Below are 6,903 nucleotides of genomic sequence, written 5' to 3'. Positions count from 1 at the left end.
AAATGACTTTATTGAAAAATAGAAGTGTGTTATCATAAAATAAAATCATCAAGTAACTATAGTTTTACACTGAATGCTAAAAGCAATCCAGACCACTCTATGGGCTCAAATACCTCTATTTTTATATATATTTCAAATATACTTAACCTATATTTATCCACATCCCCCTCAGACCATGTAGGCTGATGACCTTGTACCCTTCATGAATCTTTCAGGTAGAGAAGACAAGAAAACTATGGTGTATGCCTAGGAGCAAACAGGGTAACAGTGTCTAATACTCCTTTCATCTCCTTGTACTCAGCACCCAGCACGGACACCTTTTCTCAGTATTCTTGGTTTATCAGCAAGTGCCTTCAAATTGTTTCCTTGAAAGGCAGAGGATGGGAAAGATTGGAAAAAGAGAGACGGGGTATCACTGACTGTCGTTCATATTTATTCACTTATTAAAATGAAAAAAATGTGTCCTCTGTACATGTGTCTCATTCACTACTACAGAAAGTTAATGCAGAAGCTGAAAATACAAGTAGAAGTCTAAGAAAACCATCCCATCTTATTTTAGAGCATCATTTAGTTATAATATTCAGTAAAAAATAGAAAAATCCAAGATAAATCTAAACTAGAATGCCAAGATTGCCAGCATAAATTGGGAATCTTCCAGGCCAACCGAGATGGATGTATGATCATTCAATTTCTTAGACATGCATATGTGCTGCCCTCTTCAACAGATGAATAAGATATTGACATAACTTGTAAATCCTTAACTGACTGATTCCATTTGGCTTCAATTATTCTGTTTTCTTCAGGTTTCTTTAAGCATTTATGTGCTAGTTCTTGTAGATGAATAATTTGACATTACTTTGTGTATTTTTTCATTATATATTCTTAGTTAAATCTTTTCTCTTTGTATTTGTATTTATTGTAGTGGTGAAGATACCTATAAGACTAACTGTTTAATTTTCTGGGAACTCCAGATATAATTTTTTTTAATTTTTTAAACAGATCAGCTGACATGTAATTCATGTACCATAGGATTCACCTATTTAAGGTGAATTCAATTTTATTCTGTAAATTCACAGAACTGTGCAATCACTACAATCTAACTTTAGAATGTTTTTGTCCTCCCCCCAACCTCTAGGCAACCACTAATCTACTTTATATCACTATAAATTTGTCTATTATGAAAATTTTATATAAATTAAATCATATAATGTGTGATCTTTTCTGACCAGTTTTTTCATTTAAAATAATGTTTTCTAGGTTCATCTATGCTGTAGCATGACTCCATAGTTCTTTCTCTTTCATTGCCAAAAAATATTCTGTTGTATGCATGTAAGACATTTTATTTACCCACCCATCATTTGATGAACATTTGAGTTAGTCCATATACATTACTGTTATGGGTATTTTTGTATTTTTATATGATGCTACTTCACTGTCCATTATTAACAAAATAAGATTCTTATAAAATTTGGGAAAACTAGACATTTTCTCTATGATTTTTTAAGATTTATATATGATAAATGTAGGGTTTTGTTGGTCACATTTCCCAACATGTAAAGAAAATTACTCTGTAGGGAAGGTTATTTATGTTAATATATAGATAAGAGAGATAAAAGATGAAATAAAAATTCTATAGGTAACTTCTTCACTGGTTCTAGTGTTGAGAAACTGAGCTGCATCCTGCCTTTTTTATAGTTGTGCTGTTCATCTCTTCCTGGATTCTTCTACTCAATATAATCCTTATTCTTCAACCAAAAGAATAATTATCAGGAATAAATTTCTCCAAGGGAATGTACAAAATATTGTCCCAGACAAATAACCTGCACCTCAATGTGGAGTAACAGAATGATAAGTGAGCCTTTGCTTTTTGACGTAAATCGGCCACTTTGAAAAAACCCTAGGGAGGGGTAGCCTGAGAGTATCCTAAAGAGAGCAGGAAAAAAATTGTTACTAGTAGCATCTCAGGATGGCAAACACCCCCCCCCCCCGGCACACACACACATGCACATACACGTCGCCCCCCACCATCAACAGCAATAAACAACAGAACAATACTTCTTCATCTATTAACTTCCCAGTTGGTATCATAAAATAGCAGTATAGAATTAGGACAGCAAAAACAAAAAAAATAGGATCCAAATAGGACATGTGGGGCTACGGTGAGTGCTGTGGCTTTTTCATGCTTTTATTGTGGTAAATTTCCCTCCCATAAAGCCAAATTTTAAATTCCAAAAAAATTATTTGTATAGATTAAAGAAGACCATAATAACTGGTTGGGCATCTGCTTATACAGTAATCTTGCCTTTCTGTCCATTGTGCTTATCTGAGCAAGGGAAATGAGAGGAAAGAAGATCATTAAAGGAGGAGATGAAAGGGCACAAAGAAAAGTGAAAAAGGATACTTGTGTTATGGAGACTTAAATAAACACTATGGGAATTAGCTTAGCTTGAACCACCTTGCTGGTATTTAGCTCAAGAGGCGGGCCCACCATGCAAGAGAACTCCAAGAACAAATGCCTACTCCACCAAGAGCAGGAATTGAAAGACGTGGGAAACATTAAGTCAGAGTAGATCTCTCTCTTCAATAGTATATACATGGAGTGGACCTTCAGGGCTCCCATAAAGACTCATGCATGTACCTCCCTGAGGCCCAGCAAAAGGATGCCGGCTATGTGAAGGGCACTGGGTCATCGGTTTTGACCAGAGAAACAGCAATAGCTAAGGAACAACTGCAAGATCAAGACTCATTTCCCTTTCAATCTCCTGAGTCTTCACTGTAGCAACAGGAAGAAGAAGGGGTGTCCTGCCAGAGAAGGGAGGAGAAGTAAAAGAGCAAATACAAATCCCTCTGGCCAAAGCCCAGCAGTAATGAGGGAAGGGGAGGAGATGAGCAATAAATTAGATGTGTGGTTGAATTTTTATTCTAGATTGAATTGTTATACTTAAAAGCAACCAGAGAATTAAAAAAAAGAAATAAAACCATTTCACATTTGGATTGCTAAATGAACTAGTTCTATGTGCAGCATTTTTCCAACATTTTCAGCAATTGCTGAGGTAAAATGTATCAGAGGTGTGTGTGTGTGTGTGTGCATCCATTTCTCGAGAACAGGGCAGCTTTCACAAAACTGTGGAAGATCAAAGACTTTGAGATTTAATGGAGATCAGAGACAATCTATTCCAAATACTCAGGTAAAGTAAAGGAAAAACAAATTCAGATAACACATCCTTCCAAGGCCACGTAGCCTTCTAAACATCAAAAGGGGCCCTTCTCACAAAGGTTCAGAACTCATGATGTTTCATGGCTTCCTGGCATTTTCCCCTTGTTATTTTGCATTCTAAACATTGCCCATTGTCTGAGAAACCCTTCAAAAATTGTGAAATCATAACTTTTTCTGGTTTAGACATAATCATGATTTTTCTCCTATCCTGTGACTTTTTAGGAAAATGGCTGGCTAGGTAATAGGAGACAGCTATGACCTATTCTCAGCATTAGCAAACATTTATAGGTTCTGAGTGACCAAGGTGGTATGTTTGAATTTACCATTTCCACATGAACAGGAATTTTCATTTGGCCTGCGATGCTTTGCTTAAATATCTGACTTTGCAGGTCTTTGGATGGTATATATCTCATCCTTCTGAAACTACATTCTTTTTTAGTCACTTGTTTAGGACTGGCCTTGTGATTACTTTATGTCCCCCTGTTTGCATTCAAGCAAGCTCTTTAGTAGGTATGGGGTCAGAGGTAGGTGTACAGGAGAATGCAGTTCTAAGAAGGTTACATGAGATTTTCACAAAGACTTGTAAGTGTAAAAGAGCTGTTTAATGAAATGTGTGTGATGTTGAGAACGAATATCTAAATTTTCGTTGTTCACATAATTTTTAGATACATCTTTTATAATATACAGAATATTTTTTATCATTTTAAATACTGCCTTAACCAGCATTCTCTTATAAAAGGCCACATTTCAAAATACAGCATCTTTATTATTCTACTATACAATACATAATTAATTAATAAATAATTCAGCTTAGGTAGTATAAAAAAGAATTATAGCATAAGCCTTTGTAAGTATGTGTTAAGGTTATGGTCATTGCTACAGCAGGCTCCACGCTACTCTGATATTCTTACAAGCCTGCCTGTCTTTGGCTGTGAGAGGTTATCTATTTGATTCTAAATCAGAGGGTGTTTTATTCTTTTTTTTTTTATTTCACGGTGTTATTCTTAAAATCCCATTACAGTTATTATTAGAAAGGCAACAAAGCAAAATAGAGCACTTGCTTTAGATAAGTGCTTTAGATTCAGTCCTCAAAATCTTCAGTCAGCAAAAGGTGGTAAAGGGAGGATGAGAAAAATAGTAAAGGGAGAAAAATGTATAGGAGGAAAAATGGATGTAGGAGGAAGCTATCTGAAACAAGTGGAGGCAAAGAGGAGGGCAAGAGGAAAATAGAATGAGGAGAGGAACAGGTGGGATGCGCAGGATCAGACATGAGGGAAGGAAAGGACAGGAAGAGAAGAGGAAGAGGAGGAGGAGGGAGGAAGGAAAAGAGGAGGAGAATAGAATAGTGCATGACATAGGAGATTCTCCTGGGAACATCTGAGCACTCTTGAGCAGGTCTCATTGTTTTCAAAACTCAATTTTCCCCTGCAGTTCAAGATTGTAGAGATAGGAAAGGTGAAGCTTTTTGAAAGGTTCACTGTACCTATTCCTTGGATTGAAAAAATAATTTTCATTGTCGAGTCTTCAACCTGGCAAAATGTTTGGAAACTTTTCACATTTTAAAATTTCGAAATATACATTTTAAGACTTTATTCCCCTAAAAAGCATGGGATTTTTTTTAAAACAAAATGAGATCAAAATGAATCTTTTCCAAGCCAACACTATTTCATTTAATCTCCCATTTTATTAAATATTCCTCTATCACCATTTTAATTGATGCAAAATATTCCAGCGCACTAGAATTCAGTGAACCATCGTTGATTTAGTCCATTCTCATAAGGAGGTTTTCTAGGGAGGCATTTGTTTTCCTTTCGCTTCCTGCTTTATAAACTGAACAGTAATAGAAAATCTTTATACATATACCCAAGTGCATATAATATGTATTATTTCCTTAGCATCAATTACATAAAGTGAATCCAAGTTAATGAGTTTGTGAATTTTGTGCCTTTTGTTACTCATCATCAAATTGTTCCTCAAAAGTTACTGATTTACGATCCTTCTAGCATTACATGAAAAAGCTCCGTGGATAGTTGTTTCTACATTTCTTTATAATTAGTGAAAATGCTGAATTATTTTACTTACCTGAATTATATAGAAATTGAAAAATAAATGTGTTGAAGAATAAAGGAGGCTATAATAATCTTGATGAGATCAAAGAATAAAACATTCTCCCTATGAGTGATCTTTACAAAATTTCTTAAATAATGTTCCAAAGGCACTATAATTGTTTAAATGGGCAAAACTGACTGTTGGTGCTGAAAAAAAGCCTATAGACTTAAAATTGGCTGCTATTTGATTAAAGGCTTTACTTTTTTTCTTTTCTTCCCATCTCTGTCTGTTCATTATAGACAAATTACTTGTAGAGTTATATGGATGATCATCTCCTGTCAAAATTATCCACATCAGCCTTTTGATATACCATGTCGTATATTTTGTGCATACCAGCTCCATTTTATATGAAGGTACATTTTAAGGTCTTTCCGGTATAAAAGAGTTTATTTGTTTGCATTCAAATATAATTCATAAATTATTTTGATATGATTACCATGTAATAAATGCTGTAACTATATGAGTACTTAAGTATCATTGGAACAATTAAAATGTAGTCATACTGTATTTTATATTTTAAGGCTATTTTAAGGCTAAAAAATAGTAACTTCAAGTGTAATCATTTACTTTGATTTTTGAAAGTGTCTTCTGCATAAACACTATATAAAAGGAGAATCTGAACTTATATGATTTATGAAATAAATATTAGGGAATTTTTAAATTGTTATTAATTCCTTAAAATTAATTTAAAAATATAACTTGAAAGTTATAAATAAATATACTGTCTTTCAATAGCTTTGAAATTTGGCCGTCTCAAAAAACTTCCGAAATAATTTTGATAGAAATTATATTTTACTTAGTTTTCTTTTGCTCTTTCAGACTTCCCCTACTCTATTCCTCTTATCTATATTTCAGCATTTCTCCCCTGGGAATGTAATATTTGAAAACAAAATTATCAGTTTACCTCTAATAAATCATCTCAAGATGGAAATCACCTTGAAAGAGAAATCTGGATTTTAGAAAGCACATGTTCTATGGAGAGGAAGAAAAAAAGAAACCTAAACTGAAAACAAAGACAGTTTTATAATCAGCCAAAAAGAGGAGAATTGCCCAAGTGAAAAATACATATCTATTGTACTGAGAGAATTTTAGAAGCTGATGAAATATTTTAGGTAGAATGATTTAAGATAATTGCAGCAGTCAAATCTAATATAAAGGGAAGAGAGATGCCAAAGTTAAGAAGAAATTTTAGGGTTGTTTTTGATTAGAGAAAAAGACAGATTTGAGATCCTTTTGTGGTAGGTGGGGTTCTTTCTACATTGTCTAGGCATTTAGTTTTGATTTTTAAAATAAAAAAATCATTTAAATAGTATTTAACTACTATCTCTCACTTGTAATGATTTTGATGAGTGGTTGGAATTTTGCAGTTTATGAGAACTAAATTTCAATTATATCAAAAAATAATACATCTTCTTTTGTAAGGTATTTCATGTAAAAAATATTAAGTTTTCCCTGATCTATATCTAGTCATATACTTTCTCTCTTTGTACATAGATAAGACTCTCCAAGGCATTCATGAATATTTTGGTGGCTCCCATGGGGGTCTGACATTTCAATATTTCCTGTCATGCTTGAGA

This window comes from Propithecus coquereli, unplaced genomic scaffold (genome assembly GCF_000956105.1).
Source record: "Propithecus coquereli isolate 6110/MARCELLA unplaced genomic scaffold, Pcoq_1.0 Scaffold420, whole genome shotgun sequence".
NCBI lineage: Eukaryota > Metazoa > Chordata > Mammalia > Primates > Indriidae > Propithecus > Propithecus coquereli.
The sequence above is the reverse complement of the archived record's forward strand: the minus strand, read 5'-3'. Positions refer to the sequence as shown.